The sequence below is a fragment of the Zingiber officinale genome, chromosome 1A, assembly GCF_018446385.1.
Source record: "Zingiber officinale cultivar Zhangliang chromosome 1A, Zo_v1.1, whole genome shotgun sequence".
NCBI classification, from domain to species: domain Eukaryota; kingdom Viridiplantae; phylum Streptophyta; class Magnoliopsida; order Zingiberales; family Zingiberaceae; genus Zingiber; species Zingiber officinale.
The window spans coordinates 170,000,095-170,010,739 of NC_055987.1; the positions used below are offsets into that span (position 1 = coordinate 170,000,095).

At 37.4% G+C, this 10,645-nt stretch overlaps 1 long non-coding RNA gene across 3 annotated transcripts; it reads left to right on the forward strand.

The window, feature by feature from the left end:
* Positions 1-239: 239 nt before the first annotated feature.
* LOC122038384 lies at positions 240-10,327 on the forward strand. Of its 3 annotated transcripts, XR_006127860.1 has the most exons (5): positions 240-2,455; positions 2,531-4,715; positions 9,128-9,215; positions 9,516-9,602; positions 10,266-10,327. It is a non-coding gene; the product is annotated as an uncharacterized LOC122038384 (long non-coding RNA). The 3 variants fall into 3 exon arrangements; XR_006127858.1 differs by having other exon boundaries at positions 240-4,715; XR_006127859.1 differs by lacking the exon at positions 9,516-9,602 and having other exon boundaries at positions 240-4,715; positions 10,266-10,311.
* Positions 10,328-10,645: the final 318 nt, after the last annotated feature.

Genomic DNA, 10,645 nt, shown 5'->3' on the forward strand with positions numbered 1-10,645 from the left:
ATTTATCAGGTTTGACTTATATGGTTGGTTTTATTACTTTGCTATGAATATCTTCTAATTTAATGGCCTCAGCACTAATTTGATGTTATTGAATGATGTAGGGAGTCAAGGATTAATTGAGAGGGCTTTTTGGTCACACACATGCAACCAACGGATGGATGTAGGTTAAGCTTTATTTTTGTGGTTAGATGCATTGAGTTGAAGGAGGTATTAAAGTTCCCAACAACAACCAACAGAGATACCTTTTCAACCTAGAAGCCCTAGCAGCCATCTCCATCTCCACGCACACTTCTTCTTCTTCCTTGGATTCAAGGGGAAGCTGCCCCATCAACACACTCCAGCAAGCGTCCCCCCTTCCATCATCATTCACTACCTTTTCTTCCACGGATTCGAGGAGGAATTCGAATCCAACGCGTTATCTTTGAGTTCAACCAGATCTGGTCGAACTTGGATTACCACTGGGTTTCAGATTCGAAGAACCTGTCACGCCTTGCCCTTGTCATCTTCCTTTGGAGTTTTGATTGAGATTCCAATGGATGCATGATGTAGTGTGTTGCTCATCTTCGAGCATATTCTGGTGGAACTGGTCACTTCTATTTTATTGCTTTCTGGTTTGCATCAAGTACTGCTTCATCAGTTTCCCCGATATTAGATTTATGGTTTTTGCATTGAGTTCAGCTTAGTTAGTTTTTGAACTTAGATTGAGCTGTTTGTGTGTTTAGAACTATTCGTGACAGATTTTCTTAAATCAGTAATTGGTTCATGTTTTTTTTATTTCTTTAAGTTAGTCTTTTAGTTGTTGTCTAGTTGTTGACTTATGTGATTTCCAAGTAGGAGCATTTCAATCTGTGTGGTAAAGAAATTTCAACCAACCGGATAATTTATCTTAGCGTTAGCTTCCACCGTGATTTCTATGGGAAATGATCCGTGCCTTTGTTATACCTATGCTATTTAATTCACAATAGGGATGGAAATTAAGTTGGTATTGTAGTGTGAACCTTGCAACGACAAGACCATTAATTATCGATTTACAGTTCAGTACCAATTTTTGGCGCCGTTGCCGGGGAGATTATGGTGTTAGTTAATCTTTGGAATGGTAATAAATTCTGCATAATTTTTATTTGTTGCACTTATTGACCTGGTGAAATAACATCTAAATGTATGACTAGATCATCTACCAACGATTTACTTGATCCTGACCTAGAATTTAAAAGAACATTTCATATTCTGCTGAGAAATCAGAGGGGAGCCGTGGCAATTTCTACGAGTAGCTTTCTAGAGATTGAACTTGACATGGAGAATAAACAAACACTTGGGGAGTTGGTTGCACCAGATGTCTCTTATAATTCATTGTGCATTCAATATCTTGAGCTGGGCGTGGATTTTGAACTGCGTTAAAGGCTTATTCATCTTCTTCCTAAATTTAATGGATTAGCTGGCGAGGACCCTTCTAGGCACCTCCAAGAATTTCATGCAGTTTGCTCTACCATGAAACCACATGGTATTGGTGAGGAAGATATTTATCCGAGAGCTTTCCCATTTTCTTTAGCAGGAGCAGTGAAGGATTGGTTGTACTCTAGAACTCTAGGTACAATTACATGTTGGGTGGACATGAAAAGATTATTTCTCGAAAAATTCTTTCCTGCCTCACAAGCTGGAGCTATTAAGCGAGCAATATGCAGTGTTCAACAGCTTTCTGGAGAGACATTGTATGAATATTGGGAGCGATTTGAAAAGTTATGTTCCAGTTGTCCCCATCATCAAATCAGCGATCACTTACTCATACAGTATTTCTATGAGAGACTTCTACCCATGGACATATGTATGATCGACACAGCTAGTGGGGGAGTGTTAGTGAATAAGACACCTGTAGAGGCGAGGGAGATTATTTCTACTATAGCAGCCAAGAGTTCAAATCTCCTGTCCCCAATATCACCTGTCCCCGTGTCCCACTCATCGTCCCAGCCCACCACCGGCAGCTTCCGACCGCCGTCCCAATCAACACTATAACCCTTAGGGAAGGTGAACCTAAGAGAGACACCATCGGCACGATCGGCGTCGAAATTCGGCCGGATCTGAGTAGACTTTCCTCTGCCGTCGATCTGAACCCCTGCTCAGATATGACCAGATTCCGACGTCGATCGTGCCGATGACGACCCCCTTGGGTTCAACTTCCCCAAGGATTATAGTGTTGATTGGGTGACGGCCGGAGGCCGCCAGCGATGGACTGGGACGACATGTGAGACACGGGGATAGAGAGATTTGAAGACAGGAGATTTGAACTATGGCAGCCAATGCCCAACAGTTTGGGAGTATATAGGTATCTACTAAGGGAGTAAATGGAGTCCAACTATCTAGGTTAGATACTCAAGAAATTAAGAATAGCTTGCTACAGGAGATGACTTCTGCGTTCAAGCAGTTGGCACTCAGCCATTCACAACAACCTACAACTCAGGTAGTACCAACAGCAATGATTTGTGGACTTTGTTTCTGTTCATCACACACTACTGACGTTTGCACTTTGTTGCAGCAAGAAGGGATTTCTCCTTTTGCAGATCAAGTGGCAGCAGTTAATAATTTTCAGCCTCGACCTCAGTTTTACCAACAACAATCTGGGAACAAACAGTCGTATGATCCCTTTTCTGCTACATATAATCTAGGGTGGAGAGATCATCCTAATTTGAGGTACGGGAATCCTTATCAGTATCAGCAATCTTATCATCAACAAAACCCCTATCAACAACATCAACCATGTCAACAATCGTACCAATTATCTTCTTCATCTCAGAGACCAACAATGTGTCAACTTCCCTAACTTCCTTATCGTTCACCACAACTCCAATTGCCCAAACCAGAACTTACCACATAAAAGTTGGAGGAGCTTATACAGCAGATGCAGTTAATGACAAGTAATCAGTAGAACTTAGAGAGACAAATCGGACAGATGGCATCAAGCATTACCTAACTGCAGTCACAAGGATTGGGTCAGTTACCCTCACAGAGTGTGCCAAACCCAAAAGGAAATGTTAGTGCTATTACACTTCGAAGTGGGAAATCCACTGGGGAAGTGGAACTCACCCCATTAGCACCAGTTACAAATTCAGTATGCTTAGAACTAGAAGCTGAGCAAATCGTGCACTTACCCTTTCCGCAAAGATCAGAAATAAGGCAAAAGGATGACAGGAAGGCAGAGGAATTGCGAGAACTAGTGGATACCTTTAGTAAAGTGGAAGTGAATATTCCATTATTGAAAGTCATCAAGCACATTCTGAAATATGCAAAGTTTTTGAAAGACTTGTGTGTTCATAAGAGGAAACTAAAGGGCAGTGAGCTAGTCAGTATGGGAAAGAACGTGTTGACACTAATTCAGACAATGCCGAAGAAATGCAAGGATCCAAGAGTCTTCACAATACCTTGTGTTATACGGGATAGTGATTTTGGAGACGCAATGTTGGATCTAGGAGCCTCAGTTAATGTTATGCCAAAATCCATTTTTGAAGCACTTGGTATTGGACGCTTACAAACAATTGGAATAGTTATTTAGCTAGCCAACCGTAGTTTAGTTCATCCCGTTGGGGTGATAGAAGATGTTTTGGTAAAAGTAAAGAATTTAATCTTTCCAGCAGATTTTTATATTTTGGATATGGAGGGAAATGTCTCTCCGGGACAAGCTCCATTGATCCTTGGAAGATCGTTCCTCAAAACTTCTAGGACTAAAATTGATGTACACGTCGGGACACTTACCATGGAGTTTGGTGATACAATGGTACAATTCAATATTCTAGATGCAATGAAATATCCAGCAGAGGACCATTCACTCCTTATCATTGATGTATTCGGTGAGCTAGATTTTGAGGTATTAAGTGATGCAACAGCAGAATTAATGAATATTTCCGATGATACCAGTTTTACAGCAGACGAAGTATCCAATGATTTGAGGGATATTAACAAGGACTATAGTCTAGAAAGCAAAGTTGTTGGAGAGTTCATGGCAGACTTGCATTCAGGGAAGTTAGATTCGTTGGTGGAACAGGAATAAAAAATTTGAGTTGAAACCATTGCCAGATCATCTAAAATATGCTTATTTGGAAGAGGGTAAGCAGTTACCAATAATTATTTCAAAGAATTTGGATCAGGATCAAGAAAGCAAGCTGTTGGATCTGTTACGACAACATCAGAGGGCTTTTGGTTGGACGCTTGTAGACCTACCAGGTATCAGTCCAATCATATGTAAACATCAGATATTTCTAGAGGCCGATGCTAAGCCAATAAGACAACCACAATGTCGTCTTAACACACTTATGCTAGGGTAGTCAAGGCTGAGGTAACTAAGCTGCTGCGAGTAGGAATTATATATCCCATTTTGGATAGTCAGTGGGTCAGTCCCGTGCAAGTAGTACCGAAGAAATCTAGCCTCACAATGGTGGCAAACAAAGAAAATGAATTGATACCAACCCGAGTGCAAAATTCATGGAGAGTATGTATTGGTTATCGCAAGCTAAATCAAGTCACAAGAAAGGATCATTTTCCCTTACCATTCAACGACCAAATGTTAGAAAGGTTAGCAGGAAGATCACGTTATTGTTTCTTGGATGGGTTTATAGGTTATTTCCAAATTCCGGTTGCTCCAGAGGATCAAGAAAAGACGACTTTTACATGCCCATTCGGAACTTTCGCATATCGACGAATGCCATTTGGACTATGTAATACTCCAGGTACTTTTCAACGATGCATGATTAGTATTTTTTCTGATTACCTTGAACATTGTATGGAGATATTTATGGATGATTTCACTGTTTATAGCTCATCTTTCGATTCATGTTTGGAAAATTTAGCTCAAGTGTTGCTTAGGTGTATAGAAACTAACCTTGTTTTGAACTTTGAGAAATGTCACTTCATGGTTGAGAAGGGTATAGTTTTGGGTCATATAATTTCAAAGGCTGGAATACAGGTAGATCCTGCAAAAGTTAATGTGATATTATCTTTGCCTTACCCCGTATGCGTACGGGATGTGCGATCATTTCTTGGTCACGCAGGATTTTACAGACGGTTCATACATAATTTCAGAAAAATCACTTTACCACTGACTCATTTGTTGCAGAAAGAAGTAGAGTTTAATTTTGATCAGGATTGCAAGGATTCATTTGATAGGATTAAAAAGGCTCTTACTTCTGCTCCGATTATTAGACAGCCGGACTGGACAATTCCATTCGAAGTGATGTGTGATGCTTCGAACTTTGCAGTGGGGGTAATATTAACTCAACAGGTTGGAGGAGTGCCTCATGTCATCTATTATGCTTCCAGAACATTAGATTCAACCCAGGCTAACTACACTACAACTGAGAAAGAATTGTTATCTATTGTGTTTGCACTAGATAAATTTCGATCTTATTTATTATGCTCTCACGTGATTATTTTTTCAGATCATGCAACTATTAGGTACCTTTTAATGAAGCTATCAGCAAAACCAAGGTTAATTTGTTGGATGCTCCTGCTCCAAGAATTTGATATAGAGATACGCGACAGGAGCGAGAAGGAAAATTTAGTAGCAGATCATTTGAGTAGGATTGAAGGGAAGTTGAGTCCAATACCAATCGCTGATTCCTTCCCCTAGCTTTTGGTATAAACATTTATCTAGAAATAAAAATCACATTGGTCAAATGTCTACATTTATGATAAATGTAGTTGTTCAATTAATTTATATTGTAGATAACATGGTGTGTGGTGTCACACATAGAGGATCATGTTATCAGCACCTTATAAATTATAAACAGTAGCTCACGACCAAGATGAAAAGGAACAAACCATTGGAAGGTTGTAGTGTAATTAGGTATTAGTTTATCTTAACTATATAATTACACTAGTACACCTAGAGTGTATTGAGTAGGACCATTAGAGGTCGTTTCTTTTTATACTGACTTTATAAAGGAACAAAGACCTCAGTTATTATGGAAGTGTGTGCTCTTAATTCTAATATAATAACAAGCACATATATTTGATATTTATTTTTTTTAATTTATCAATGGGTGAGATTTAGTTCGATAAATCAATAAGCCTGATAAGTTGAGAAATGATATTACTTATAGTGTGTGTTGTTGATTATAGAAGGAAACTGTATCCTAGTGATCTAGGTTGATAATGTCCCCAAGAGGAGCTCATAAGGATTGTCATGTTAAACCCTGTAGGTGGACTTAGTCCGACATGACGATAAGGTTGAGTGGTACTACTCTTGGACTAAGATATTAATTAAGTGAGTTGTCAGTAACTCATTTAATTAGTGGACATTCAACATCTTAAATATAAGGAGACTAACACACTCATAATAAGAAGGAACCCAAAATGTAATTTGGGATTGGTGCGGTAGTTCAATAACAGTTCTTTAGTGGAATGAATTATTATTGATGGAATTAAGTTATGTGTTCGGGGCAAACACGGGAAGCTTAATTTCATCGGGAGACCAAAACCAATTCCTTCTCTCGGTCCCTATCGTAGCCTCTTGTATATAGAGATTTATACCCACCACATACCCACCTTCTTACACTACAAAAATTTTTGGATTTAACCACACCTAATAGACAACAGTTTTTCAAGAAATTATTATCTTTTTTCCATTTAACAACAGTTTTATTGAAAACTGTTGTTGTTCACCATAATATTTTTTAAATAATAACAGCTTTTCAAAGCACTGTTGTCTAATGTGTGTCAAAGACAACAGTTTTAAAAAACTATTATCTTTTAGTGTTGCTTATGTGATAATATACAACAGTTTTATTAAACTGTTGTCTATTGAATGTTGTTGAATCCTAAAAACATAACAGTTTTTTTAACTTCATGAAAAAAAAAATAATCTAAAACTCACTTCTCTGTGACTCTTCAAACGAACAAAAACCTATCTCCGACTCCTCCTTCGCGACTCCTCCGCGAAAGACGCTCCTCGTCACTCTCGCTGCTTTGCCTTTAAAGTGTTAGCGCATCGACTTTTCGGCGCTTCCTTACAGCTTCGTCAATAGCCATGGAGGGGCAACGTGTCTCCAAGAAGCCTAACCGCGCCTCTTCTTCCTCCCAGCCATGGAGGAAAGCACAAGCGAAACCCTAACCGCGCCTCTTCTTCCTCCCAGCCATGGAGGGGCAACGTGTCTCCAAGAAGCCTGCTTCGTCAGTCTACGTTGACGTCTTCGGAGGTCCTCCCTATTTCACCGCCTCTCCTTTCCCTTCCCGCCCCGACGACTACGCGGAGATTTTCGGAGGTTCAGGGACCTCCTGCAACATCCCCTTCCTCGATCTGCCCCCGGAGACGTACGACCTTGACAGTGATACTGTCATAGTGCGCGACGACCCTAGATTTGACTACTCTGAGGTCTTTGGGGACTTGGACTTTCAGGAATTTTCTGTACCGCATGAGGACTTGTTTTACTCGAGTCGGGGCGTGGAAGTCGGTTCCACGAACGGGAGGTGTGCTTCTGAATCTCTTTTGTTAGCTGTCTTTGTCGAGTGGTATTTTGTTGGTGTTGTGTAGAAAAAGATCACCTTTTTGTCGGCTAATGGCTTATAAGGGTTATTATGCAAAAGTTCCTCGAACCTAGACATAAAAGGGTTTGAGCAGCGCTAGGGTTTGGTAAAAAAGACAGTCGTGCCTGACGAGCGGTGCGGTAGTGCTTCATTCTATCCGACACGTTCTTTTCTCTCCGATCAATCTTTGGATTCCATTGGGTGGATTTTTATTCTTCCGGTATATCATTGCTCCCATTTTTCTTGTTTTTGATTTGTTTTTGTTGCATAAATTAGGCTTTAAAGCAGAGTCATTTGGAATTTGGTTTTGGTAATAATGGACGAATGGGTTCATCTTTTTATTGTGAATTTGTTTTTGGCTCGTCAAAGGACGACGCAACTATATGATGAATAACTCCTAAAAGCCATGGAAACTTTTTCCACATGAAGCTTTTTGTCATAGTTACTCTGATAGTGCTATACATATGCAGACCTTTGCGTTTTTGCACTTCCTTTTCATTTTTTTTCAAGTTTTTTGTTCCACAATTCACTGATTTTCTGAATGTTTCTTTTGTCGGAACGACAGATACTTTAGAAATTGTGAGATCTCTATTTGCCTGAGACCGAGGCAAGATCCACAATCCTGCACGCCCACTAAAATTAGCTTGATTCATGGATTCATGCTTCTTTCTCGATTTCATTGCTCTGTTTGTGTTAAAAATAACATTTTGTATGATCTTTATGCTCGGACCCTTCAGATAACAACAATGATTAACCTTTGAGTCTCATCTATTTGGGATCTATTTTTGGTTGATACACAGGTTTAATCACAACATTAATATAAAATCTTAAATTCTGTCCCAACAAGAGCTTGTGTTCATAATAATGATATTCATTTGTTTATCCTAATAAGATTTTAGGCATTGTTGATTTGACTTAGCCGTTCATTGACACCAGTAAGCAAGATTTGTGTAATGCCATTAATTGGTGAATAATTACTCAAAGCTATGGAGTAATCTCCACATGAAAGCTCTATCATAGTTACTCTGATAGTGTCTTATTCCTTATGCTCTGTTTCTCAGGAAATATATCTAGAATTTTAGTTGTTTTGTTCATACTTCCTTTTAGGTCATCTATTCATACTCCTTCAGATAACAACAATGAGTAACCCCTGATCTCAATTATTTGAGATTTATTTTTGGTTGCTACATAATCACTGCATTAATATAAAATCATAAATTTTGTCTCAACAAGAGGTTGTACTCATAATAGTGATATTATGCTACTATGGTTTATGAAATAAACAACTCTTATTTGGAAGCTTACACTCAAATTGACAACAAGTTAAAGTATGTACTTGTATGTTTTACACTACCAATCTCATTCCTTGTGTTTGCATATCACTTGACAATCTTTAACACGTGTCTCTATTCATCTAGTTCTAAGGATAAATAATTAGTTTTTTTGTTCTTGTACCATATAAGAGTTTTGTGTTTTTTCTTTCCCATTTACAATGAGTTTTTGAAAATCAAACTTGGCTTGTAGTGATAGTATCAAAAATTATATCAGTATACTTTATCTAAGTGATTGTTTGAACAGTTTTATAGCATGCATCTTGACAATTAATATAATTTTGAAGATCACTATCAAGGAAGAATGTTCAAAGGAAAGTAAAGGCTAAGGAGAAAAGCTTACACTTCTTACTTCTCCAAATCTAGAATTAAATTGTAAGTTAGATTAAATTACAGTTACTTTATCATTTCTTAGTTTTTTTTCTTAACTTACATTTGCAATATTTGCATCTCGATTCATTCGATTATGTTCACTTTATATTCAACATGAAGCTAAAAGGTGTTTTGTACATATTAAAGACTCTTTGGTGGTTTTTTTAGTTTCAATCTACTGCTCTTTTTAGCATCTTTATCCTACTATAATGTTATTCTTTAAGATTATGTTGCATTGATTTCTAAAAGTTGCATGAGATCTCTCTACTCTGCCTTCAAAACTAACAATTTATGTCGTTTCAGGTAATTACTGTAGCCATTCCTACTATAGTTGGTGAAAACCTTAACGTGTTCATGACTTTAAAATAGTATATTCCAGATTTTCTTAAGGTGAGGACACAAATTTAATGAGGAATATACTTTATAAGATGTTAACATCTAAATTGGTATCCTATGCATCAGCTTGATAATGTAATAGATCTTGAGATTCCAAGAGGAAGAAATAGACTTGTTTCTTTAAATGGTGAAACTTAAATTAAAGATTAGAAAGTCAACTGATGTAACATGCCACTCCACTTCTCTTTTTATGATTTAGCTCATGATCAATGTAAACTTAAAGTATTAATCCAAAGCCTATGGTAACTTTCTGGATTCATTTTTATTTAAGGCATTCTTTCCTTTAATGGTCCCTTTTAGAATTTAATGTATGACTTACTCCTTAACATCATATGGAGTGTGTGGGAACGTTTTCATTAGATTGTACCTTTTAGAATTAATGCTGCTTGATCACTGGGAAAAATAATGTTTGCATGGTTTATAATAGAAGCTTTATATGCAGTGACATAGAATAAAAATTCTGCTTAATAAGAAATTTAAGAGCCACCATATTGTTTCAAGAGGTTACCATTTATGTTACATAGATAACGCTTTTTGCACTTCTGTTAGATGACTATATCAAATGGTTTTTATAGTTATGTAACATTTATGCAGTGCAATTAGAATCATGCGTACAGTTTAATTTCTAATTTGTAATATATATCTTTATTCGAATAGGTGTCCTCAAGAGTATTGGGAAGAATGCCGACAAGCTAAAAAAAATGGAGAGAATTTAACAAATTAAGGAGTACTAGGAGCTGCAATCCCTCCTCTTCACCGACATCTAAGTAGAAAATCTCGTGTTATATTGTTCTACCTTTGTTTTAATAGTGTTATCATTTTGTTGGTTGCTTATGAAATTTTGTTGGTTGCTTATGAAATTTCTTCAGAATGTTATAGATATTATTTTTGAATGTTAGAAAATTGTATATCAAATTTTATTTTGAAATTTAGTATTTTGAATGATTTTTAATATTGGAAAATTGTGTATTAATTTTTTTTTATTTTTTATCTAAAAAAGACAACGGTTTTTCACCGTTGTCGTAGATAGTTTAAAA